This window comes from Ambystoma mexicanum, chromosome 2p, assembly GCF_040938575.1.
Source record: "Ambystoma mexicanum isolate Mex_15411 chromosome 2p, UKY_AmexF1_1, whole genome shotgun sequence".
Taxonomy (NCBI): Eukaryota; Metazoa; Chordata; class Amphibia; order Caudata; family Ambystomatidae; genus Ambystoma; species Ambystoma mexicanum.
The window spans coordinates 603,592,899-603,620,446 of NC_090923.1; the positions used below are offsets into that span (position 1 = coordinate 603,592,899).

The 27,548-nt window shown below is 47.5% G+C and overlaps 1 protein-coding gene across 5 annotated transcripts in view; it reads right to left on the minus strand.

Annotated features, from left to right (window-relative positions):
* Positions 1 to 27,548, minus strand: part of SEMA3B (semaphorin 3B) — a 600,182-nt gene that overhangs the window by 345,336 nt on the left and 227,298 nt on the right. For 2 of the 5 annotated variants that reach the window (XM_069644132.1, XM_069644130.1), the window contains exon 1: positions 712 to 1,564. The exons of 1 other annotated variant lie outside the window; for it this stretch is intronic. The gene's annotated coding sequence lies outside the window, so the exon portion shown is untranslated. Of the gene's footprint in view, positions 1 to 711; positions 1,565 to 27,548 lie in introns of those variants that run through there. 2 more of the 5 variants (XM_069644129.1, XM_069644128.1) reach the window with 1 other exon arrangement.

The window sequence follows — 27,548 nt, forward strand, 5'->3', positions numbered from 1 at the left end:
GGGCGAATGTGACGGGGAAGGTCAGAAAGTGGGAGCGAGACAGTCACAGAGTGAAGGGACACACACACACAGAGGGTAGGCGACAAGTGCGCGACTCACCGCACGAGAGAGAGTGTAGACAGCGAGCGTGCAAGGGAGGCCGAAATAACTGGAAACGCGGATCCCACCGAGAGAAAAGAGACCAGGCAAGGGCGCAGTGCTAAAGGGAGGCGAGAATAAATAGGACGGAGTGAGACCGGCGTAGAGAGAAAGTGCGGAGGGGGACCTAACGAAGCCCCGTGGCGAGAGAGTAACAGGAGAGAATAGGCGGTTTACGCCGGTGGGGGCGATGGGAGAAAGACACGCGAAGGGGGGACAGAGACGTGGCGAACTAGGAGGCAGGGAGAGCGCCACGGGAGTGAGTGCGAGTCTTGGAGAGAAGGTGGGCTGGGGAAAAGAAAGGACGCAGATCAGAAGAGGAGTACAACACATCGCGAAGAGACTGAAACAGAGACTGAAACAAGTGCACAGAGTGAGTGGACTACAGGTGGAGACTCGTTGGCGCTGGAAGGATAGCCCGCACCGGCCGGTGGCTATAGAGAGCGGGTGGAAGTGAGAGACACCGACACCCCCACATATGATACGATAGTTTATTTATATAGCGCCTGTACACAATGTGCTTCAAAGCGCTTCAAAGGACATAACCTGTCCACACGCTCAAGGGGCCCTCACCTGTGTTCGCCGCTTCTGTCTCCAGCGGAGGGGGTGCCCCCGCAGCTCGCCCTCTCTTCTTCGGGTGTCTCCAGTGTCCGCGCACTAGTGTCCTCTAACGCCCGGTCTCGGCTCCCACTCCGCACACGGCCACAGAAAAAGTGCTCCAGGAGCGAAGCGGCTCCGAGTTTCAGCGCCACAGGGGATGGGCTCCGGGTCCGCACTTACAGCCGACCTGCTACTGCGCCCGGACCATCCTTGGCCCGGAGTAGGGCTGTGTCCCCTGCGGGCCCCGCAGGCCGCTGCACCTGTGCCGTCCCCGCCCAGCCGGACCCTCCTCCAGGGGCACACGATGTAGTCAGAGAAAAGGCAACCCGAGCTTGGGAGCCCGGCTCCAGCCAGTAGAAGAGACCTTCACTCGCGGACCCACCCCGGAGTCCGCATTATCCGCACAGTCCGGGGGCGCGCGAAAACACGCATAACAACCCAAAACACCGACACCCTCTGCTCTGCTCCTGCTGGCGGGCACCCTGGTCCTGGATGAGGCTGCAGCCGGTGGACAGAGACGAATGAGAATACCCACGGGAGGGGACCCGAGGGGCGGGGTTCGACGTGGAAGGGGCGGAGAAACTGGGGAAGGCCACACCTCCAACCCACCTCTCAACTGAGAGCAAGTAGCACGACAGTAAATTAAAAAGAAACAGCGCGCTAAGTGAGCAGTGGGACCAGCTGCCCAAAGGGAGCTCCCCCGGAGTGCAGGGGGAAGACACCCGAAGGGCCGCAGCATAAAGAGGCACTTTCAGTCAGTGAAACTCAGAGGAGTGGGAAGGAAGGGGGAGGAGAATTCGGAAAATGCGCTCCCCGGGCGCGTTCCTTTCTCCCGCGGTTGAATAGGTACCCTGCCAGCACAAGCTGCTACTCCCCTTGCCTTCCCTCCTCATCCCACCCCGTCCCCATTTCCTTTCCACACGTTCTCAATGGTGGCCTCTGCGCTTTCTGACAGCCAGATAGCCAGCCAGGTCTAGAAATAGAAAAGAAACAATCTGGGCCTGGGAGGCGGAGGCAACATGGACTGAGTCATGGATGACAAGTGATAGTCTAGTAAAACATTTAAAAACGCAGCACTAAAATAAAGTAACGCAGTACACTCCCTTGAATACAGATGATTTGAAACCTGCACAATCAAATAACAAACACATCTGACAATATATACAACGTCATGATAATTAATTGGACAAAGGAATCTGTTTGAAGCTTTAGTTTTTCCATTCTGAAAGGAAGACACAGTTACTAGTATAGAAAGTAATGCGACCCTAAACAAATGTTATATGTGGTGGCAACTGCACTAGCAAGACTGAAAGAAACACATCGAAAGAGAATGCATGGTATGATCACCTGCTTGTAGGACTTGTTCACACAACATGGAGATGTTTGCACCCTTCCAATTTCTAATTAGCCAGTATTCACACATGTTAGGGAGAATTCTCTTCTAAGGCTAATTTCCCTTACATATAGAGTCCCCCAGCAGCTTTGCTGGATTTGAAGGGTTTATTTTTTCACCTGCTAAGAGTGAGACTCTTTTTCCCACTCTTAGACATATTGCTGATGTGTGTTTTAGGCTATTTTTGTGCATATGGTCTATGGGTTTTTTTCTCACCCTCATATGTATCATCTTTTTATATGTGTGTTACACAGCACCCTCAGTGCAGTAACACAGGGGTGTCATAGTGACTCCCATACATAGATTCCATACCCTGGGACTGACTACTGTCTCCCAGGGCATGTAAAGTCCCCATTGACTTTACTAGTCAATAATTATGAACAAAACCAGTACAACCCATCTTACTATGGAAGTACTGGAAAGGGTTAATAGTTTTTCCCTGGTGTTCATTTTCGAGAGGGTACCGTCCAGTCCCTCTCTCCAAAGTTTGTGGCTGGTGGCAGTGGTTACTGCCATAAATATTCGACCGCAAATGTTCCCTATGGGATTTTCCCATTGTTTCGAGACTACCACTTTTACTGACAGCCTCTAACATACTGCCGGTTTATTTTAATATTAACTTTACTCTGGTAGGGTTTTATTGCCAGATCTTTGATAATATTTCTTTCTCGTGTCTTTCTCTGAAATCCTAACCCAGGTCAGTGATCCTTTGTTTGTCCTTTTGGCGGGCTTCTGCACAGAAGCCCTCCTTCGGCGCCACTGAGTCTAGGGTAGACAGGATGTGTGGGAGGGGGAATAGGCACCCTGGACAGGGTTACGCAGGCAACCCAAGTCACACTCTGCCCTGATAGGCTGGGTTGGTTATCCCGCCAGGATAGCTACCCCACTGTGTGAGTGACAGCTAGGCTGTATGAATGGGTGTTTTTCTGCATAAAAGCAGGGCTCTGAGGACTGGAGGACAAGATGTCGCCACTGGAACTAAGAAACCCGAAGAGTAGAGAAGCTGAAGACATCTGCAACGAATGAACCACTGGTAAAGCCCTGCTGCAGATCCTCACCACTTTTCTCCAATGACTCGAGAAGATCTTCACCTGCAAGAGTCTTCTTCCCTTGAGCTGGTGGGGCCAACCAGTTCGCCAATCGCCTTCCAGGACCTGCCTTGGTCGAATCGCCAGTGCCCAGCACTAGGAGGCCGGAAAGCCAGGCACCCGTCCACCACGACCGCGATTTAAAGGAGCGTGCCTTTTATTTTTGTTTTGGCAGCACCGCGGCTGGCTTCATCCCTGGGCAGTGCAGTAACTCAGACCTTCCTCCACGACAAGAGCCTCTCTTCCTCTGCTGATCTCTCGAACTGCAGGAACTGCCAGGAACTACCGCCACAGCAGGAGCCTCTTCCACTTTCCAGGTACATTGTTCCGCCAGGCTGCCCGTTTATCTGGGTACTGCTAAAGGTGCTTTAAATCCTTTGCTTATCTTCTGGGTTGGCCGCCCCTATCATCTAACATTATCTTGTTACCTTCTGCAACCGCCTTTTCAAATCGTTAAACAAAGACTTGACTGCAGCTACTAGAAGAGTTTGATCCTGCTATTGACTCTGGCTAAATCTGTTACAACTGCCTTCTCTAGATTGCTTTTCATCAAGAAATGTGTTGGTGCACCTAAACTCATATAACCACCCTTTCCTTCCCCTTTTAATATTGTGAAGTGCAATTTTTCTCGGTTTTCACCTAAGTATTGTCTATGCTAAAGTACTGCCTTGCCTAACTTGTTCACAATCCAATTGGGAAGTGTTACTGGTGTGTTTAGGAGTTTAACCCTGTATGACTTGTCCTTCCCCTCCCTCTGAAGAAATTGTTAGAGTGCCATTTCTGCTTGATTTACACTGTGCCGTTTTGCTCAGTTTTCACTCTTACTCAAACTTGTCTACAATTTAAATAGGGAGTTGTGCATACTTTTCTTGACTGTTTTAACTTGCTTTAAGGATAGTGATTTGTGTGTGAACTTAAGAGTGTGTAAAATAAATATATATATATTCTTTTTGATACAAAGCTTTGGTTAGTGTTTCCTTGTTCCATAAGTACTGTAGTCCTATTGTGTAAACCCTGAATACTGCTCATCTCCCTCTTGAGATAAGTCTGACTGCTTAGCCACAGCTACCAACTAAATCTTTGTAGTACAGACTGATACCAAAAAGGATTTGTTGCAAATACTTGTAGTCTTAATCTTTTGCAGTGCTCTCTAAGGGAACTGCATAGGATTCTGCCTAACAACACCTGTTAATGGAAAATTGCCACTCTCGATCAAACACTCACTGCTGTGCCTGCAGCCATCTCACTTCAATCTGCTCACATGATGAACAAAGAGTATGGATGGGCAAAATTAAAGAGTAGGGATGGGCAAAATTGGTAAATTCAGTTTTTGCTGGAAGCAGAAGCCAAATCATTCGGATTTCATTGCGCTTCACCCCAATCTGCCATTCCGTTACACTAGTGTATCGAAAAGAGTAGTGCAAAGTTTCTCATGCCGCTGTGCAAACCGAAAAGAGCCACGCAAAGTTTCTCATGCCGTCGCGTGAACGCAGCACAAATTGAAAAGAGCCACCCAAAGTTTCACATGCCGCTGCGCGAAACTACCATGAATAAAAACGAGAGGAACACAATTTCTCGTGCGGCTATGTGAACCCAGCGCAAATCGAAAGGCATGGTGCAAAGTTTCTCATGCTGCTCCGCAAAACTTGTACGAATCAAAACATAAACTGTGCAAAGTTTCCCATGCTGCTGCACGCACTTTGCGTGGATCACAAAACCTGTGAGATGTTTCTTGTGCCGAATTACAAAACTAGTATGTTAAAAAAAATCTCACGCAAAGTTTCTCTTGTCGCTGCGCGAAACTAGCATGAATCGAAACTCTGTGCAAAGTTTCTCGTGGCACTGCATAAAACTAACATGGTTCTGAAAAACCTGCACAAAGTTTCTCGTGTTTTTGCATGAAACTAGCATGGATCAGAAAAAAGACCCCTGCAAAATTTATCATTTTGCTCCACAAAACAACTTGGAAACAAAACACAATGCACAGCATGAAAGCGCACAATACCAGGTGCGCAGCAGAATCGCAATGCTGATTTCGCAGAATGGCCGGAAGCAGAATCCAGCACAAATTCTGCACTTTTCGCTTCATGGGCGGAAATTACGCCCACCCCTAACAAAGACGACCCATAACAGAGCTTTTCTGCACTTGGAACTATGTCTCTGGCTACTGGTAACATATGATCAATACTGGATGCTGGTGCAGTGTGTGGCGGTCTGGCATGGGATTTTTTGTTTGTCAGGATTCAGATCAAAGGAGGACATACTGGTTGGTTTCTGAATCCGTGCAATGTGGCCCAATTGCAGCACTGCTCTCCCTACTTCTCATCATAGCCTTCTCACTCTCAGTGCCTTGCAATGACCTGCACAGAGGTCAGGCTCTATACTAGCACCCAACAGACATAACATTTCATTGCTTGCATCCTTCTCTCTGCTTCTCCTTCTCTCTCTCCTTTCTCCCCTCTTCTCCTGTCAGTGTTTTCTTCACTCTCAGTGCTTTGAAATGGCCTCACAGTAGGATAAGCAATGCAGAAGCAAAGCCTATATCACAGTGTGCGTTGCTCACATCTGTATCTCGTTCTTATTTACTCTCCACTCATTGTTCCTTGTGGTGTTCACAGCCCTTGCACCACTGCCTCTCCCTCCGTTTTTGTGCACCCTCTCCTCCGCACGTGGTTCTTATGACATATATGAACTTCCCATCTATTATTCTTGGTATTGTACAAAATTACCTACTCCCAAAAGTACGACCCCCAAAAGTTCGACCCCCAATTTTCTGCATATATATATGTTAGGGGGGGGTGGTAAAGTGAATAAAAAATGTATAGGGGTAAGGTGGGGGGCTATGGGGTTCTCCCCCCACATATATATTTGCAGAAAATTGAACAAAACAATACCAAAAAACAGACTTTTGTGAGTCGAACTTTTCGGTTCAGTAAAATCATATAGATCCTTATTCTTGCTCGGCTGTCCCCTCTCCCACCACCATGCCACCCATGTCTCTTATTCCTCAGTATGAGACGCTTTTAGCCACTGCACTTGTGAATTCAAGACTGGACTACTGCAACAGTCTGCTGTCTGGTACCTCGCAAGCCAATATACACTCGCTGCAGGTTCCACAAAATGTTGCGGTTCCCGCCATCTTTGCCTTGTCAAGGCAGAATCACATCTCCGCGGCAGGAAGGGAGCTTCACTGGCTTCCTATAGGGCAGCGCATTACTCACAAAATTCTAAGTTTGTCCTATAAACCTGGAATGACATAAGCCTGAAATATCTCAAAGACCGGATCAAGGTAAACAAACCAGCACGCCAGTCGCGCTGTCATGACAATCAGAAATTGGTCCATCCGAGATACACGCTTTTTAGGTTTGGTGGCACAACTCTCGATATACAGGCCCCATTGGCAGTGAATGCTCTTCCGGGATTGATTAGATCCGCATTCACACTTGCTATCTTTAAAAAATTGGTGAAACATCACCTCCTCTACCCTAAACCCAGCTGAACAGCTAGCCCATATTCCGCTCTACCTCCCCGGCAATTACTCTGATAGGTTTGTTTTCTTGTCCTTCATGTTTCTTGTGCACTCTGAAGCCCATGGGCATGTTGCGCTTAATAAAACAGAATAATAATATTAATAATATTAATATTCATTCCTAACGCACATTTTCCTTTTTATTTTTACATGCCCACAAGCCCCTTCTCCCCTCCCCACACTTATCTAGCCCCATGCTACATTTCCTTGCGGCCAGGCTGTGAACACCACCCTTTCACTGCTATCTTTCCTTCTCTCAAGCCTTAATGCCCACCAATGTCTCTTTTCCACCCCTCCAGACACCTGTCTTCCCCTTTCCCTCTCATCTCTAGGGTCACTCTTGGTCCCACCTCCCTTTTTGCCTCCTTACCGTCGCCTCCCTTCACTCGTTGGTAACATTATTTCATACCCCTGTCTCATCCCTCCTCCTTCTTCTTTCTCTCCCTTTCTTTTCCATCAGTCTTTCTCTTCGACTCCACTCCTTTTTCCCACCTCTTTTCTGTTATCAGATTCGTATTTTTCCATCACCTCCTCTTCCACGCATTGCAACACACCACCCAATCATACTCACTCTCATTTTGCCCTTTGCCACCCAGCATTGCCCTTTGCCTTCCCTTATGTTGCTGACTCTTTTCTTTCATTGTTCATGTCTTTTCACATTTCTTTCATTGTCCTGGCCCCTTGTTACTAATACATCTTTCGATCGTGTTTATTAACAGAGAGCATGTGAAAAAGGGTTTTGACTCACCGATGCCCTGCATTCCCAGATATCCTCACCCCCGCCCAGGGTTAGGCTGGCCGGTTCCATGTCATTTCATTGCACAATGTTTTTTCGCGGGGTTTTTTACCGCGATTTTTTTAACGAAAAAAAACGATAGCATTTTTGTAAAAATTATTTTTGGGGGTGTTACCCTCTAAACCCCCATTTTCTAAAAAAGTCAATAGTTTTGTTCCCAATAAAAAATTCACAGTAAAAAACCCCACGAAAAAACATCCCGCGATGAAAGGACATCGTACCGGCTGGCCTATAGGGGACTCTGGAGATTTCCTGTTGCACTTCTTTAGCTTGGGTGCCCTGGGCTTCTGTTCCATATCCATTTGAAGTACAAACATTGTTATAAAGCTTACAGTATGCGCTAGTTATGCCACTTTTAAAAAGGTCTCAACTTGATCCTTCCATAGTCGGTAACTACCGGCCAATATCTTTTTTGCCGTCTTAATGAAACTCATGGAGACCATGATCACCCCGTTCTCCTGTTTCTTGGAAAGCAATCATTGCTTTTATCCCTACCAGTCGGGTTTTAGGACATGATGGGTACAGAGTCTTACAGGATCTCCCTTCTGGATGATTTAGCCATGCTTCAGGACCGTGGAGGGGTCAGAGTGTTGATTCTTCTTGACCTCTCTGCGGCCTTTGATACAGTTGATGATGGCATTCTCCTTGGCCACCTGGAACAGGTGGGGATCTCCGGTGTCCCACTGGCATGGTTTGCCTCTTTCTTTGCCAAACGTACACAAACAGTTTCTTTTCAGGTCTGTTGTTCTGCTTCCTCTACTGTTCCTCGTGGTGTTCTCCAAGGGTCGTCGTTGTCACCGCTTTTGATTAATCTCTATGTGCGACCGTTGGTGGACAGCATCTTAGAGTTTGGAGTACACTTCTATACTTAAGCTGATGACACCCAACTTGTGTTTCGTCTTGAATCACCCACACTAGAGCCCCCCCATTAACTGAAAGACTGCTTGTCAGCCGTAGGGAGCTGGATGGCATCTATTTGGTTGAAGCTTAACTGGGAAAAACAGAACTCCTTGTGTTTGGTTCCCAGATGGTGAAAACTACTTGGAGCTCCGAGTTCTGGACATAATCTCTAGGTCCATGTCCCATCTCCAGTGCCTCTGTAAAAAGTCTGGGTGTTCGGCTCCTCACCACTGGTTCTCGAGAAGTTCAGATATCAGTAGTCTACAACACTGGTTTTGTTAAATTAAAGGTGATGCGAAAGATGCTCCCTTCTCTACCTTCCGACTATCGTACAAAGGTGGTCACCTCAGCGATCATGGGATCACTGGACTACTGTAAAGGAGTCTACCTGGGACAGCCACTGTATCAGTTGCAGCGGCTGCAAGGGCTCCATAATTCTGCAGCGAGGATGGAGTTAGATGCACCTAGACTCACACCTTTGTGGGATGTTTTTACCCATACATCCGAGCCCTACCTCAAAAACTGTGCAGTACTGGCATTGAAAACATCATGACGGCCAGAGCTTCCCAGAAAATGCACAGGGAAATGCATGAAGAATAGGCTGCCACTCATTTTTGCCGATGTTATGGGCACAGAAGGGCACTGCCTAAAACCACCATTAGACTACCCACACAGTAGCCTGAAACCATTGGGAATGGCAATGCTGATTGCCAAAAGCAACCTAGAATTGTGGGGAACTCATTTTCTTAAATCCCAAAAATGGGTGCAGTACCAGTACTCACCACTATCAGAAAGCCGGCGTTTTAAAACAACACCAGATTTTTTTTATATGTGTAAAACTGAATAGATGAACCCAAAGCATGCCAAAGAAAGACTTACTGAGAGGTGGATCCAATGTAAAGTTATATTCTGAAGTGACTTGAAGGTTTATAACAAGACTGGCTGAGCTGTGGATTTCAGCAGTTTAAGTAAATTTGGACTGAAAGACACTAAAAATCTAAATGTTTAAAAGAAATGAGTGACCTACTTTTGAGTGTCACATAGGTTGCAATTGTTTAAATGTCATAGTTTTAAACTTAGAATCAGCATTCTAGCTGCATATGTAAAAATGGTTCATGTTATTTGAATGCAGAAAACTGGGTAACTAAAAGTGACATTAGCTGGGGCCTGACTTAAGGAACTGAATTCTGCCCACCAGCTACCCCCGACAGGAGTTGAGACTTGCACAACTGCTGTGTTCCCAGGCCTAGCTGCCTTTTTGCTGCTCCCACCAAAAGGGATCTGACACTTCTCTGATTGGATTATCAAGGGACTGCTAGAGACTAAACATAGGACCCAGGCAGAGGGTTTATGGAAGTGGCCATAAATGGCTTCCTCTTGAACAATGGGCCTTCCAGGGCCCAGGCAGATGGTTTATTGCAGGGGTAATAAAAATGGCTTCCTCTTGGCAGAAACTGGGAGGGGGAGAAACTGGAGACAGAGGCTGAGCTTGAAGAAAGTGGAAAGACTGGTTTCTGTACCATGTGACCTGAAAAGACACACCCCTGTAGCCAGAATATGATTTTAGAAAAAGATGAATAACTCAAAGTACGGACTTGTCATAATTATTTAAATGATACCATAATTCTTGTGATTTTTCTGCCCACATTTTAAGAGGTTTTTAGAACCGGTGGCATGATCTGGGGGCAAGCTAGCAGTTAAGAGGGTATTACTTAAAATGTATGCATGTTAAAAATCTGACACTTCATCAAGTAATGTCCATACTCCTTGCGCACATGTGTATAAATTTGAGTAAGAATCTGATATTGGTAACCTGACCAAAAAGTGAAATATGTTGCCATTTCTCAATGCAAGCTCCCAGGAAGAGCAGATTTGGACAGGGTATACCTCCTGTGATATGTGATGGGTGCATGTCATTTTAAACAAATGTGTACCTGTGCAAATATGTCTTTTGGGTCAAAATATAGATTGTGTGTAATTTGACAGGGGTGGGTTCTCTGTACCATAAACAGACCTCATCATGATGACACTTCATTTAATTCCCCCAATCAAGGGGAAGAGGATGAAGTGGCCAATGACAAGTGGAGAGGGGTAGAGCCTAGTGATGCTGCACACACACCCATTTTCAAAACACATAAAAGCAGACAGTCAGGACAGATAGGGACATTCTATTCCATTTGCTGCGGGACGCTCTGCCAGGAAAATCCATACTTTACCTCCATCAACCTCCAGAGAGCCAACATAGAGACTTCAATCTATCCACCTTCAGAGACCAAGACTTTACTTCAGAATTTGTAGCAGAGAGGTCAACTACAAGCTAAATCCCTCTTTAGCAGGCCTCGAATCATTGCCATTATCACAGCCAGGCGAGCTGTTTGAATTCTTTGCAAGAACTCTTGCCATTTGCCAGAGAGCAGTGTTGTATCCAGAGAGAGACCAGCTGAACCGGAGACCGCTGTATCCGGACCCACAGACCTGATCAGAACCAGAGACCCAGACCAGACCGCTGTTCACAGAACTAGAGAGCTGACCCAGACCGCTGTGCGCAGAGACCGTCCGTGGCGAGTGAAGAAAACCTGACCAGATCCGTGGCGAGGCCCATTTATTTCAAAAATATATTGTGAGTACCTAGCAGACTGTGCAGAACCAATCTCTTAGTTAAAATAATATAATTCAATCTATTTTAATCTAAGTAGAACTGTCATTTGTAAAGTTGTCACCTGTCATTTTCTAGTTGCTAGCTGTCACTTGTCGTTTTGAACTTTAAAATTTCAAATCCGAAAAACAACCTTCACAAAATCGCTCATATCTCCGTGACCGTTTGTCTTAGAGACTTGCAGTAACTTTCATCTGAAAGCTGGGAATCTTGGCTTTTCTACGGACCTAGAACCGCATTCCTGCCCCCGATACTTTTGCCGCAATCACGAAAAACGCACTCGCGAATTTACCGCGATTTGCAAATTTCTCCACGTGTGAAAACAGCAGTTTCCTTGCTAAAAATTCGTTTGCCTCTTAAGAACCATCCCTGAATCATTACTAGGGTGAGTCTGGACTAATATTAACTTGATACCACTCACCCTGAACCTCTAGAGGGAATTAAAAGCATTTTAGCATATTTTTCACTTCATTGCCAGCACATGTAAAAGCATTTTGGGCCTGTGTTCCAACTTCTGTGGTATAAGCTTGCTGGGGTGAACTGAATTACATTTGATTGCATTTCTGAGAACTGTGTGCTTCCCTTCCATTTCCTTGCATTGCATAAAAGGGGGGAGGGGATTGCCAGAGAAAAGTGATTACATTGTTTTGTTGAAATCATATTGAGTATTTTCTGTATTGCATTTCATTCAACATTACATCCATCTGAACTTATATAAAGCATTCTCTACCACCTTATTCTTCTGTTCCTATTCACAAGTGTGCTAGTGCCAGAATATCCATTATTGATTACTACTCAGATTCAGTGTGATATTCAATTATTAATTTATTATAAAGCGTGATATATATATATATTGTTTAAATTATCAAATAAACCTTTAAACTTGCAAAACAGAACTACTTCTTGGCTCAGTGGGGTCAGGGGGATTCCAAGAGAGGGGTGTTATATAGGGGTAGTCATCCAGAACGCATGAACTGGACATAAAGATATATCAATAAGGGTTTCCATTCAGTATCCTAGACTAGGCATTGACTTAGCTGTGGTGTTGAATTGAATCCTCTTACAAATTGGGGGCTCGTGCCGGACGTTTGGATTAGATCCATCACTTGTGCAGATTAATACAGCGTGCCAGCTGACCAGATACACATATCCGGTCGGATCACCACGCTGTGTTACGCTGTAAAGCACTCCTCAAAGGAACGCTCTAAGGAAAAGGTCTGTTTTGCAAAAATAAAATACAAACTTCTGTAAGTCAGGAAGGAACTCAAATCTCTAGAATGACGACCTTAGTAAACATGAAAATAGCCAGAGAGCACTTCTTACATAAGCTATTTGTGAGAGGTGAGTGGACTCATCAGGACCAGACGGTCTGGTTGCAAGCAATCGCACCCCAGATCACGGAAACAGGGTCAGATATATGGAGAGATCAGGGTCCCTTACATGTGGCCCTGAGTGAACTATACATGGCTCCTAAAGCTAAGGATGAACAAGACAAGATGGTTAGGATAGCGGCATACCTGTACCTATATATGGGAGACATGCAGGATAAATGTAATGAAAGCCAAGATCTGGCGAATAAGCGACAGATGGCGTTAGAGAAGGTCCAATCTGACCTGGTCTCTTCTGAGCAGAGGCTGCAGGGGAGCCAGGAGTCAGAAAATGAGAGTAGACAGCACATCATTAAAATAAAGAGGGATATGGACATCCTGCAACAGGAAAAGGCTGACCAGGATACCAGATTTCTGGCCTTGCAGAGGGAGTACCAAGAAGGTTTGGACTCCCTACTGCAGAGCCAGAAAAAGCTGGAGCAACAGTTAGATTTCAATAGGGCATGTGCTGAGCAGGTAGTCACCCTGCAAAGCCACCTAGATAGGGAGAAGGCAGAGAGCAATAAACTGATTTTGAAAGACCTGGATACCTAGGCAGAATTTGACCAGGAGCGCCAGAAAGCTGGTGCCTTCCAAAGGCAAAGGGATGACCTGGCGGCACAGATGCAGGCTCTTAGTCAGGAAAGGGATACCTTAGGCCAGGAAGTCTGCCACTTAAAAAGGAAAATGGAAGAAAATCACCTGGCCCTCCAGGGACTGGGTGACCTCCAAAAAGAACACCAGAACTTGTTAGAGCACACCAGGAAGGTGGAGGATGCTCTGGCAAGAAAGGAGCAGGCCAATAGGGACACAGCTCAGGAGGTAACCCTCCTGCAGCAAAGACTGGCCCAGTGCTCCAGGACCAATCAGGAAACGCAGAGAGAGAATGAGGCTCTCTGCCAGCACAATGATAGGCTCCAACAACAGGTAGTGATGCAGGAGAGACTGATAGAGTCTAGTAAGGCCTTAACTGAGGAACTGAAGGCGCAGGCTCTTGCATTGCAACAGGGAGCAGGGGCGGATTGAGATGAGGTTCGCTGGGAAAGAGAAACTCCTGAGCATAACCCCAGGAGCCCTAGTACCAGAGGCCTTTATTTCTCTCAGTCCCTGTACTCTGCCACCCCCATGTCCCCTGGCGAACATGAGCACAGGGCCACAGGGATGGCAGATTACTATCCAGCCAGAAGCATGGGGCTCATAGGCCAGTACCACCCAGGAATGGAGGGGCGGGCATCCGGGTATGGGCACCCAAGCACAGTGCAATTTGATGGGGAACCCCAGGAGAGTAGGCCCATTAAGGGCATCCTGAAAACCTCTGCCCAGTTAGGTCAGTGGGGGGGTTACCCATCAAATCCTGGCAGCAAGGAGGGATCTGAAGACTCCTCTGAGCGGTACAGGACACAGGAGACCAGGTCCCCACATTCTGCCAGCCATTCCCAGGCTCGCAGAATCCGGGAAAACCTGGAAGAACAGACAGGAACCTCTGGGAGCAGTGCCTCTGAGTCAGAAGATGAATGGACCAGGGTTACCCGAACCAAAAAGGCAAAAAGGGCCGTGCTTAAGGACCCCTTAAAGCAGATTAAGGCAATCAGGAGTGTCATCACGCCTTATCATAAGAACGCCAAGTACTCTGTTTGGGAACACTTGAAGCTCTATGAGCAAATGATGGAGACTTTTCATTTGAAGGACAGCCAAAGCTGTATCCAATATGTAAAGTGGACATTCTCCCCAGAGTACTCCAGTTTCTTTGCAGGGCTGGAGGACCAAAATCATTCCAGGTGGTCCACCTATAGGGCGGCCATATTAAAACATTTTTCTGTTCACAGAAATCCCCAAGAGGCTCGCAAGGCAGCCTACAATTTGCAGTGTGAGGAGGATCAGGCCCCACAAGAGTTTGTGCAAGAACTGAAACGTGCCTTTGCGCAGACCACCAGAAGGGTGCGCACGGATAGCAGAGAATTTATTAATACGTTTTTCCATGCCTTGCCCAAATACATAATGACCCAGCTCGTGAGAGATTTTCATGAGAAAAGATCTTTAGAATGGGTCATTGAACAAGCCACCCGCATCTACGAGGTGCAGAAACCGGTGGAAAACAAAAACCAGCCCAAAAACCCCAAAACTAACAGCACCCCTGCTGCTGCCAAGGTGGCAGAGGTAAAGGATGCCCCCGTTTTGGATTTGGAGATGGGGGGGCCTAAAAACCTACCTGCACCTAATAATGCTAGGCCCAGAAGGTCCTCGGGCCAGTCACAAACAGGGAGTCAAGGAGGTAGTCCCACAAATGGGGTCCCTCGCTCTCCTGACTATGTAAGTCCCCGTTACAAGGGAAATCGACCCATCCTGGGTTATGTGTGGACTCCTCCAGCCCAAGGGGGGGGATCCAGCCAAGCACCTAACCCAGGGAACTTCCCTCCCAACTTCCCACAGGAGGGCAGAAATTCTCCAAATCCTGGGCAGAACTTCTTCCCCAGGTATCCACACAACTTCCAGCCCCAAAATCCTCCACCCTTTTTTCCCCAATTCCCTGAGCCCAGACAACCGAATCCAGGAGAGGGGAGGCCAAGGGTGGAGGGGTATCCAAATCTTCCCAACCAGGGGTACTACCAAAGAAGGGATAGCTACCCTTCCCGGGATCAGCCCAGGGGAGAAAACAGGGCCCCGTATCAGCCTGAGCGGGTTTCCCAGTTAGAGCGCCAGGTTCAAAACATGGCGCGGGATCTGGGTCACATACTGAGGGCTCAGCAGAACCCTCAGATCGGCATGCCGGCGCAGAAAGCACCCAACTCTGGACCTGGTGCTCCAGAACAATGACGGGGGCAGCACCCCGATAACTCACCGGTTCCCAGGGAGGAGGCACAAAGGGAAGGGGGGTGTAAAGCCTTGGAGGAAGCTTCCTTCCTCACTTGTAAACAGCCCCTGGAAACCCAGGAACCGGAAACAAAATCTCTTGCCCCTGAAAGCCTGCCTCCTAAGGAGCAGAGGGGGGGTAGGAGAAACAAAAGACCCAAACAGACTCAGTTTGAGGAGGAGGTACAGATCTTCCAATTTGAGGGAGAGGGAGCCTCAGAGGATCCTGGGAAAAGGATCTTCTCCTTCAGAGATGGGGGAACTCCTCCCAAGGAAAAATGGGCCCCAAGTGATTCCAATCCAGACTGGGGAGATATGGAGACTGAGCTACCGCCGCCCATCATCTCATCCCAGAACCCACAATACCAAAATCCCCTGGTTCAAACCCATCCTGATGACTGCCTCCAAAAAGGGGGGGGGCGGCCCAGAACCGGAGCCAGGGGAACCCACAATGGCTCTGATCTCCAGTTGCCAACTTTTTCTTTCAGATTCCCAAGGCTCTCCACAGAAGGCTGCCCAAATCTCTTCGCTAGCGATGTCCAAAACTAGAAAGTTAGCCCACCAGTTGTCCAAAAATGTGCATTATCTGTGCCCCCTTGAGGAGGAGGGAAGATACTATGCCCCGGTACAAGTACAGGGGCAGGGTACGATTTCAGCAGTGGTGGACACGGGATCTCAAGCTACCCTTCTGTCCAGAAGGGCCTTTGATGAACTGAATGCAGGAAGGGGAGGGAATTACCAAATTCCTCTCACCTCACTTCCTGGACAACTCCAGAACTTTGACGGGAAGGAAATTCCCATTGAGGGGACTGCAGACTTGGACATTAAAATTGGGCGACACAAGTTGAAACACCCGGTCATAGTTGTGACTCCAGAGGGCACCCCTTGTTTACTGGGGAATGACCTCCTGAGGAGGTTGTCACCCTTAATCGATTGCGTAAACAAGGTCCTCTGGACCCAGACCAGCCGACCAATAAAATTAAAACAGAGTGTCAACCATGTTAGTTTAAACGGCACCTGCCACATGGTTGAACAAAAATCTGACCAAGTAGAATTCCACTTCCAGAATAGCCAAATTCCAGACGTGACAGTAATAGCAGTAGGACAACAGACTGGTGATGGGGGGTCCTCTCTATTTCTGAAAATCAACCTTCCTTCCAGTTTAAGGTGGTATTCCACACTGGAAGGAAACACCCTGAAATTATTTACCAATCCACAATCAGAAACTCCCACTCCTATAGTCCAGAAAGATGTGAAATCAGCTCAGAGCCTGGCTGATATTCAGCAAATTGGAGAGCAGTTGTTCATCCCTGTTCAGTTAAATGATGGGAAGGACTCTGTTCTCGCTCGAGTGTGCGTGAACAATGGTAAGAGCTTCATCAGCGAAGCCATGTTTCACCAACTCCCAAAAGATCCAGCCATTCCCACATTCAAACTGATAGACAAATGGGAAATGGACCTGGAAGCGCCTAATTCCAAACATCTCCTGCCAAGCAGGTGTATGCTCAAAATCTCCATTGGCAACTGAATCCTTCCCTCATGAGCCGGAGCTCATCTCACGAGGCCCCGACACTGCAGGAGCAGCGGGCCTGCCCAGGAAGCCATCCCAGATCAGCTGGGGAAATATGGTAAGCGCAGACCGATTGCGCTATTTTCTATGCCACCTAAATTCGATTTTCCCTATTCGCTGCACGAATGCATAGAAGCATTCGTAGATGCCCTATTAAGAACCTAAGCAGCTCTGCACCCGCCCTGCTTCGTTAGAGCACGTTTTGCCCTGATTCCAGTACTGTGGTACACGAGGTACCCCCTTCTAAGATGGCCGCCGCATTCTAGGCTACCTCCGATCGGTGCCTGACCAGGCACACAGCAGCAGTCTTGGCCCTCCCTGATTGGCCACCGCAACTACAACCCCTGCCATTGGTCGCCGGCAGGTGAAGCCGGCCCTCTCCAGTCAATGCCCTCGAGGACAAGGCTCGTGCCTGTTCTCAGCCTGTTCACTGCCGACTCTGCCGTCTGCCAGACCCCCTGGACCTCTACATTCACCTGCCTAGGTAACTTTGCGCCTGCAACAACTACGCTCCGCCGTACCTATAACCCATCTGCCCCGTACATATCTTATGGGAACGCTATCCCCTCTGACATTTGTTGTGCTTCAGCATCCTGCCCTACCCCAAAGTCACACTACTTCTCAACATATTAGAAGCCTCTATACACGAACTTGGTCCAGGTGCCCTGTTGCACCCTCTCTCAGTACATGTGTGCCCCTTTGGGATCTCTCACTTAGGCGATGTTATGTACTACAGTCAATGGTGTGATCAGTGTATGTGAGGTGAATTGTGCCTTATGGACGCCCCCAGACCACATCTGCATTGTGTAGTGCCTTATGGTCGCCCCCAGACCACGTTTGCATTGTGTTGTGCCCTATGGTCGCCCCCAGACCACTTCTGCATTGTGTAGTGCCTTATGGTCGCCCCCAGACCACATCTGCATTGTGTAGTGCCTTATGGTCGCCCCCAGACCACATCTGCATTGTGTAGTGCCTTATGGTCGCCCCCAGACCACATTTGATTTTGTGTTGTGCCCTATGGTCGCCCCCAGACCACTTTTGCATTGTGTAGTGCCTTATGGTCGCCCCCAGACCACATTTGATTTTGTGTAGTGCCTTATGGTCGTCCCCAGACCACCTTTGCATTGTGTTGTGCCCTATGGTCGCCCCAGACCACTCCGGCATTGTGTAGTGCCTTATGGTCGCCCCCAGACCACATTTAATTTTGTGTAGTGCCCTATGGTCGCCGCCGGACCTCTTTTGATTTTGTGTTGTGCCTCAGGGCTGTTTCCTGTCCACAATCAAATTGTACCGCGCCTACCCTATGTCACCAATGCCCCCCAGTCGCCAATCCTCTGCACGCCACCCCAGCCCTAGCATGTTACTTTGCTTTACCGTGATCATGCTCCCCTTTTGTGTCTTGCAAAGCAACATACCTTGCACTGGCAATAGTTACATAGCATTCAATAATGGTCTAGTCAGACCGGCCTGCCCAAGACACCACCCCATTACCTGCCCCACACCATTTCTGCCTACCACACCGGCCTTCCTCCCGGTATCTCAATACGCCAACCCTACCCGCAGCTATGCTCACACTTCTCATGTCCCAGCTATTATGCACTCAGCCGTCTCCAAGCGGAACACCACCAACAGGAGAGCACCTTGCCCCACCCTCGACTATATCACCCCCATAACCGCTAACCCAACCGTCTCTCGAACCACTACCCTCACCCTTACCGAACGGAACATTAGACTTGGTACCAGAACCCACCACAGATCTAGCAAATGCCCAGCTAAACCACCCAATAAGTCCAACAATCATTCTGTAATACCCATGAATTCTACCTCTCCTATTCCTAAAGGAGCTCTTCTAAATGTTAGATCATTAGTCGCCCACTCCATAGAAGTCGCAGACGTTATTCTAACTAACAACCTGGACTTCCTTGCTGTAACCGAAACCTGGTTGCATGATGCTGCAGGACCATCTCTCACCCTAGCCATACCGGACAATTACACCATCCTCAGAGCAGATAGACCTAACGCGCGAGGAGGTGGGGTAGCCATTATCTTTAAGTCCTCGCTTGATATTAGACTAGCCCCCTCTCCTCCACTTAAATCTTGTGAGCATCTCACAATCAAATTACAAACTTCCCCCAAAAGCACTATTACGTTGCATTTAATCTACAGACCCCCCGGGCCCACCTGGCTCATTTGAGGAAGACATCACCTCTCTAGTTGCTGAAAGCTCCAAACCATCAGCACAAATGATTATACTTGGAGACTTCAATCTTGGGTTCAATGACTCTCTCGACACCCCTGCCATTGCCCTGGCCACGGCATTAGGGGAGCATGGCCTAAAACAATTCTGCTCCAAACCCACCCACTCGAAGGGTAGAATCCTTGACTGGGTAACAGCCCTCAACTGTAACATTACCGTGAAAGAGCCCACACAGCTCATTTGGACAGATCACTACCTTCTCCCATTTGACATTAACACCAGCAATCTAGTGTACAAAAAACCCATTATTGCACCCGCCTGCTTAACTAGGAAAAAGAGTAACATCACTGCGGAAGCATTAATACCTCTGGTGATCCCGACTCTAAACGCACTGCCAGCTACAACTGACCTGAACCAATTGGTCAAAGTCTATAACGACTCCATGGCCAAAGCCATTGACATCATTGCCCCACTGAAAATGTGAAAAGGCAAACCTAAAGCGCACCTGAATACATGGTACACCCCGGAGCTCAAAACTCTGCGTCAACAAAAAAGTAAACTCGAAGCACTATGGAAATCAGTGCCTTCAGTAAACAACAAAACTAACCTCACTAATATCTCCACTCTCTACAAAAATGAGATTACACGCACTAAGAAAGATTCTCTCAACACTAGGATCTCCCAGGCAAGCTCCAGCACTAAGGAGCTCTTTAACATCCTAAAGGAATTAGAAAACCCTACCCCTCCCACTGACTCCTGCACCAAGGATAAACCTTGGTGCACAGGGATCCAGAATGCTCTTGCTAACAAAATCGCAGGGCTCCAAACCAAAATTGACAACAAACGACAACAACTCACTCTTGGTCCCACTTCCAGTTCCACCCCTCTTTCTCCAACTGCCACTAGCTCATGCTTTACCTTCAAAAAGGTATCCATACCGGAGGTACAAAAAATTATTGCATCTCTGAAACCCTCGAACTGTAAGGGGGACAGTTGCCCCTCACAGATCATAAAGGATGCAGCCAGTGATCTCTCCCCCTTAATTACTAAATTAATAAACCTGTCTTTCTCCAACAATTTGGTCCCCAGTAACCTGAAACAATCCTGGGTCCTACCTCTACTAAAAAAAACCACTCTCGACCCGGACATACCCACGAACTATAGACCCATTACCACCGTCCCATTCTTACTAAAAATTCTTGACAGAGTGGCCTATCTACAAATCCAGGATTACCTTGAGACTAACCATTTACTAGGAACTCGCCAATCTGGCTTTCGACCACAACATGGGACAGAAACGGCCCTTGTTGACCTCAAATGCCAGATAGACGAACTAAAAGACAAAGGTAAGGCTGCCATTCTCCTTCTACTCGACCTCTCCGCTGCCTTTGACCTGGTTGACCACAAAATCCTGTGCAACCACCTGTCATCAGCAGCACACTTCTCCCACTCTGCGGTCACATGGATTCAATCCTTCCTGGACAACAGGACCATGCGGGTCTTCTCACCCCTGGCAGCGGCGGACCCCACTCCCATTACCTGCGGTGTCCCACAAGGTTCCTGTGTCTCACCTACTTTGTAGAATATATTTACAAAGCCCCTATTCGACAAGCTGGACAATCTGGGTGTCACCTACACGAACTACGCAGATGACACCCAGATACTCCTCACCCTATCTGGTAATTACAACGCGGACACCAAATGGATCAATGAAGTCTTCTCCATCATTCAGGCATGGATGGCCACACATGGCCTCTGCCTGAATGATGATAAGACCGAACTGCTCCTGGTCGGCTCACCCAAGACTATCCAAAAACTCTGCCCCAGCTACACCTGCTTTACCATTGATGGTAACACCTTACCCATTGCCAAGAGTGTAAAAACCCTTGGTTTCTATTTAGACACGAATACCAACCTAGCCAAACAAATTAATATGACTGCCTCATCCACCGCCTACACTGGTAAACTAATCAGGGCCTGCAGACCATTGATCTCCCCTAACAACTGCCTCACTTTAGCCAGGGCACTCATTCAATCCAAATTGGACTATTGTAACAGCCTCTATGTAGGCGCCAACAAAACAGTAACCAACAAACTGCAAGTCTTACAGAATAACGCACTCCGTGCCGCCCTAAATATTCCTAGAAGAGAACATATTTCCGCTACAAGAATCGCCTGTAATTGGCTCTCCATCCAACAAAAACTCGACCTAAAAACCTTATGCCTCACATACAAAGCTCTTAACCATCTAGCCCCACCCTATCTCACTAACAAATTTACATTAAGACAGAACACCAGAACCACTAGATCCTCTAACACACTACAACTGACGGTGCCCAAATACTCCCTCAAAAGAGGTGGCGGATCCAGCTTCCCAACTCTGGCCTCACAACTTTGGAACACAGTTCCTCTGGATATCAAATCCACACCCACCTTCCAACCCTTCAGAAATAAGGTCATCACTTGGTTACTCAACAAATAACCAACCATGTATGTATGCATACCTAATGTACAAATGTTTCCTTATTATGCTTTGCCCATTTTCAACTATGCACTATCTGCCTTCTGTTTACTCTGCTTCATTAATACTGTACTATTGTTCCCTACTGTTGCCTGTAACTTGATGTTCTAAGCGCACATATACCCCTGGGTCAAGAGCGTTATATAAATAAATAAACAAAACAAACAAACAAAACAAGAGCATAGTCCATAATTGTTGGGTCGTGCGAGACGTCACTGCCGCTTTTTACTTAGGCAGTGACATTCTCAATCGCTTTGCCATTAGTTTGGACCTAATAAACTTCAAAGCTTGGTCCCGATTAGCGGATAATCCCATGGGCTTTGATGATCCAGAAAAAGCATTTAGGTCAGCTCAATTGCTACCTTATGCAGTTGAAATTCAGATCAAAGAGGAAGTCACCATCCCAGAAAGGACCCGACAATTCTCCCTGGAAGTGAAAGTTAAAAGAGGACAACATTTGAAAAACCCTGATGCTTACATACATCTAAATGCTTCTCTCCAACAGCAAGGGTTGGGGGTAAACCCAACTCCATTAGTCAACATAGAACATGACACCATTCCAATAGAGATGGATAACAGCGACTTAAAGAGTATTACTCTAGCCGCAGGCACCATTATTGGAATGGCGGTTGATGACCGACATTTTTCCATAGATTTAGGTAATGAACTGTTAGGGCCAATCCCCAAGGACTGCTTTGACAGTGACAGTGATGACAATACAACACCAGACAGGATTTTTACCCGGCATGGGGGGAACTTCCTGGTGTACACTTCTTGCCCTTATGGTAAGGAAGATGTGACTTGTGACTTCAGGAGGGATGAGGTGATTTTCCAGGTCCATGAGGGCTACCTTTCCCACCTGAAGCCTCCAGTCCAAATCAGCACTCTGACCAGGGACTTCTCTACCCAGCTGGAGGAGGCCGCTGAAATAGCCAAACCAGAAGTCTTTCCAGGCTTCAGGCAGATGGTGGAAGAGAGAGTCAACCTAGCTGATGCCTGTGTGACTCTGGAACAAGAGCAAAAGTTGAAACAAGTTTTCTTGGATTTCCAAGATCTTTTTGCGGTAGACTCATATGACTGTGGTCGCACAGACATCCACAAAACAACAATCCCCACGGACCCTGGCATGACTCCTGTGTTTGTGAAGCAATATCGCTTGCCTCTCGCATCAATGGAGTCCCTTACTGAAATAATTAAGAACCTTGAGTCCCGGGGAATAATCCGTCCAGTCCACAGCACCTTCAATAATCCGGTGCTGGGAATATTGAAGCCAAACGGCCAGTGGAGACTCTGTGCCGACCTCAGGGAGCTCAACAAACGGGTCCATACTTCCCGATGGCCTCTGCCCTACATTGACCAAGGGCTGGCCCAGATCCAGGGGTCACAGGTATTCACTGCAATAGACCTGACCAATGGATACTGGACCGTGCCGGTCAGTAGGGAGGACCAATACAAGCTGGCTTTTACCTTTGGGGGCCAGCAGTATACATGGACCCGGACTCCCTTCGGATACCTTAACTCCGGTAATGAGTTCAATATTTTCCTACATAAGGCCATGCCCGACCTGGGTGCGAGGGGTAACCTGGCTTATGTAGATGATGTCCTCATCAAAAGTTCATCTGTGGAGGAACACATAGCGGAGATCCGTTATGTTCTGACGCAGTTGAGGGCCGCCGGAGCAAAACTTTCCTTTCAGAAAGCACAGTGGTGTAGAACCCGTGTTAATTTCTTGGGGCATGAGATTACTCCTCAGGGTCTCTGTCCCCAGGAAAAGAAAGTGGAAGCACTTCAGAAACTGAAAGACCCCACAACTCTGCGGGAACTAAGGAGCCTCCTTGGACTGACTAATTACAGCAGAAAGTTCATTGAGGGCTACGCAGAGATCACCAGACCCCTGATTCATCTCCTGAAGGGGGGGGTCAAGTGGGAATGGGGTCCAGAACAATCCGAGGCGGTAAAACAACTCAAAAGAAGCCTCTCACAAGTGCCTTGCCTAGCTTACCCTGTCAGAAACAAGGAGTTCTTCCTGGAGACGGGGTTCTCTAATACGTGCTTGACAGCAGTATTATACCAAAAGCATGACAAGGTCAATAAAGTAATCTCCTATGCGAGCAAAACTTTATCCTCTGTGGAGGAAAAATTCAACGATTGTGAGAAGGCACTCCTGGCAACGGTGTGGGCATTGAAGAATTACCGCCCGGTTATCCAGGGGGAACACATCATAGTGGAGACTCCACACCAGCCTCTGCAATATCTCCAAAGTGATAGAATCGGGGCCGGAAATGTGAGTAATTCCCGAATTACTTCCTGGATTCTGTCAATGCAAGGCTTTCCTGTGGAGGTCAGATATGGCCAAAACAAGAAGAGTCCCCTCGCGCAAGGTCTGGCTGACTTGCATGATTGTGCCAGAGAAAACTGTCTCGAGGACGAAAGTCTAAAAATAAAGGACAACATGGAGGCATACCTTAATTCCCCCCACAAAGTCTTTGAAGAAGACAAGTGTGAGGGAATGCCCACTGTCTATGTGGATGGATGCTCTTACCATGTTGACAACAACGGGAGAAAGAACTGGTGGCCGGCGTAGGGAATGCATGGGTGAATGAGTTCCCAGAACCCTCCGCTGGATACAAAATTGGTCCCCGAAGTAGTCAGGTGGCAGAATTGATGGCTGTGCATCGGGCCATCCTCACTGCTGTCCAGCATCAACTCCGTGAACTGGTCATAATCACAGATTCGGATTATGTACGGAACAGGTTCGTGGAGCACCTGGTTAATTGGAAAACCAGAGGCATGTTATGTGCTAACAACAAACCCTTGAAACATGGGAAGTTGATCCAAAACATTGATGATCTGGTCACCTCGAATGAGATGACCATCTATTGGAAAAAGATCAAGGGTCATTCCAAAGTAGAGGGACCAGACAAAACTGGAAATGACTTAGCTGATCAGCTGGCCAAAACCGGGGCCATCCAAGGGGATCTAATTGAGATTGAGTCCCTGTTAGGGGAAATCCAGGTCACTGCTATCACTAGGTCCCAGACAAATGCTCACAACGACCTTTCAATTGCACAATGGAGTAAGGAGACCCCTGATGCTGATTTGATTACCGCTCAGAAGGGGGATCCAATAATTGGTAAATTTTACCAGCACCTTGAGGACCCTGAGAACTTTCCCCTGACGGATACCGATTACACTGGGAAAGAGGACCTAAGAGTGTTGATGAAATGTCCAAAAATGTTCCGGATCCAAGACGGGTTGCTGGTAAGGAAATCCAAAGCTGGCCACGATCAGTGGGTGGTTCCTACCTCATTCCGAAGCCTGATGTTAAGTCACGCCCATGATGCGGCCACCGCCGGTCATAGGGGGTTTCACACAACACTGGAAATCTTAAGTGAGGTTGCATACTGGCCACACATGGGGCAGGACCTCGACCAATACTTGAAGGGGTGTCTTGTGTGTGCACAATTTCAGCCATCATCCCTCACGCACCGTGTGCCTCTCCAAAAGAGGGGGATGACACTGCCATGGTCAGATTTACAAATCGACTTTGTAGGCCCCGTGATTCGCTCTGCTAGGGGGAATAAGTACATGTTGACTGTGACATGCTTGTTTACCAAGTGGGTGGAATGTCTCCCAGCCCCAAATTGCAAGGCAGAAACTGCAGCTGCCCTGATGATTAACCACATCTTTTCCCGTTTTGGTCTACCTCAAAGGATTGAGTCAGACAGGGGTAGCCACTTCACTAGTGAAGTAATGACAGAGATGTGGGAGATACTGGGGGTCAAAAGGAAGTTGCATATTGCTTACCGGCCAGCTTCTTCTGGGGTAGTAGAGAGATATAACCGAACCATTGTGAGCATATTAAAGAAGTTTGTGGCAGATTCTGGGCCAAGCTGGGATATCCGATTACCTCTGGTCCTAATGGCCATCAGATCTACCCCTTCATCTGCAACCAAAATGTCACCATTTGAGTTGATGACTGGACGCAAGATGGTGCTTCCTCAGCATTTGCTCTACAGGACCCAAGAGCAGACACTGATAAATGCCTCCACAACTCATGAGTATGTGGACAATTTAAGGAAACACCTTCAACATGCTTTTGCCTATGCTCAGCGGAATCTAGAAAGATCAGCTGAGAGTATGAAGACCCACTATGACCTGAAAACTTCCAGGAAGGAATATCAGGTGGGGGACCAAAATCTCCCCTGTGGCCTACAAGATCCGCATCCCCAAAGGCGGTTTGGCAGAGGGGGAAGACAAGTGGGTCCACATAAACCAGTTGAAGTGTTGCCATCCCAGGCACACTCTGCAACAACTGGAGGAATCCTCTGGAATCCTAGAGGGTACTGTCTCAGATTAATTCAGTTCTAACTTAAAATATCCTACATATCGCCTATAAAATTCTGAGTTTCTCAATGTGGGTGTTTTCGGTTTTGAATGCAAAAAGAAATGTGCATGTTCATACGTTTTGACTCTAAATTTATATGCCACCCCACTATATCAATGGTGGGGGAAAAATGTCTATGAATAGGTATTGCCGCTCTTCCTTTGTCGTCCTAGGAGAAAGAAAACCTGGAGACGGGTCAAGGAGGACGATCCGGAGACCGGGAGCAGAGACGCAAGGGGCCCAGTGTACCACCCAATACTCCCATCATGACCGGCGAGGAGAACCGATCGATCCGACCGGATGGAGGAGAAGATGCTGAACTGTGCCATCTATTGGAAGAAGATGAGGAAACATCCCAGGTCTTGCGAGTCCCATCAGTGAAACAGAATGGCCATCGCAAGAGGGGGGCTTGTGGGATGTTTTTACCCATACATCCGAGCCGTACCTCAAAAACTGTGCAGTACTGGCATTGAAAACATCATGACGGCCAGAGCTTCCCAGAAAATGCACAGGGAAATGCATGAAGAATAGGCTGCCACTCATTTTTGCCGATGTTATGGGCACAGAAGGGCACTGCCTAAAACCACCATTGGACTACCCACACAGTAGCCTGAAACCATTGGGAATGGCAATGCTGATTGCCAAAAGCAACCTAGAATTGTGGGGAACTCATTTTCTTAAATCCCAAAAATGGGTGCAGTACCAGTACTCACCACTATCAGAAAGCCGGCGTTTTAAAACAACACAAGATTTTTTTTATATGTGTAAAACTGAATAGATGAACCCAAAGCATGCCAAAGAAAGACTTACTGAAAGGTGGATCCAATGTAAAGTTATATTCTGAAGTGACTTGAAGGTTTATAACAAGACTGGCTGAGCTGTGGATTTCAGCAGTTTAAGTAAATTTGGACTGAAAGACACTAAAAATCTAAATGTTTAAAAGAAATGAGTGACCTACTTTTGAGTGTCACATAGGTTGCAATTGTTTAAATGTCATAGTTTTAAACTTAGAATCAGCATTCTAGCTGCATATGTAAAAATGGTTCATGTTATTTGAATGCAGAAAACTGGGTAACTAAAAGTGACATTAGCTGGGGCCTGACTTAAGGAACTGAATTCTGCCCACCAGCTACCCCCGACAGGAGTTGAGACTTGCACAACTGCTGTGTTCCCAGGCCTAGCTGTCTTTTTGCTGCTCCCACCAAAAGGGATCTGACACTTCTCTGATTGGCTACTGGTAACATATGATCAATACTGGATGCTGGTGCAGTGTGTGGCGGTCTGGCATGGGATTTTTTGTTTCTCAGGATTCAGATCAAAGGAGGACATACTGGTTGGTTTCTGAATCCGTGCAATGTGGCCCAATTGCAGCACTGCTATGCAAGTAGCAACATAAGATACAATGATGCTGTTCACTGATGTTGTCTCCTGCAGACTTACCTTCTCTCCCTACTTCTCATCATAGCCTTCTCACTCTCAGTGCCTTGCAATGACCTGCACAGAGGTCAGGCGCTATACTAGCACCCAACAGACATAACATTTCATTGCTTGCATCC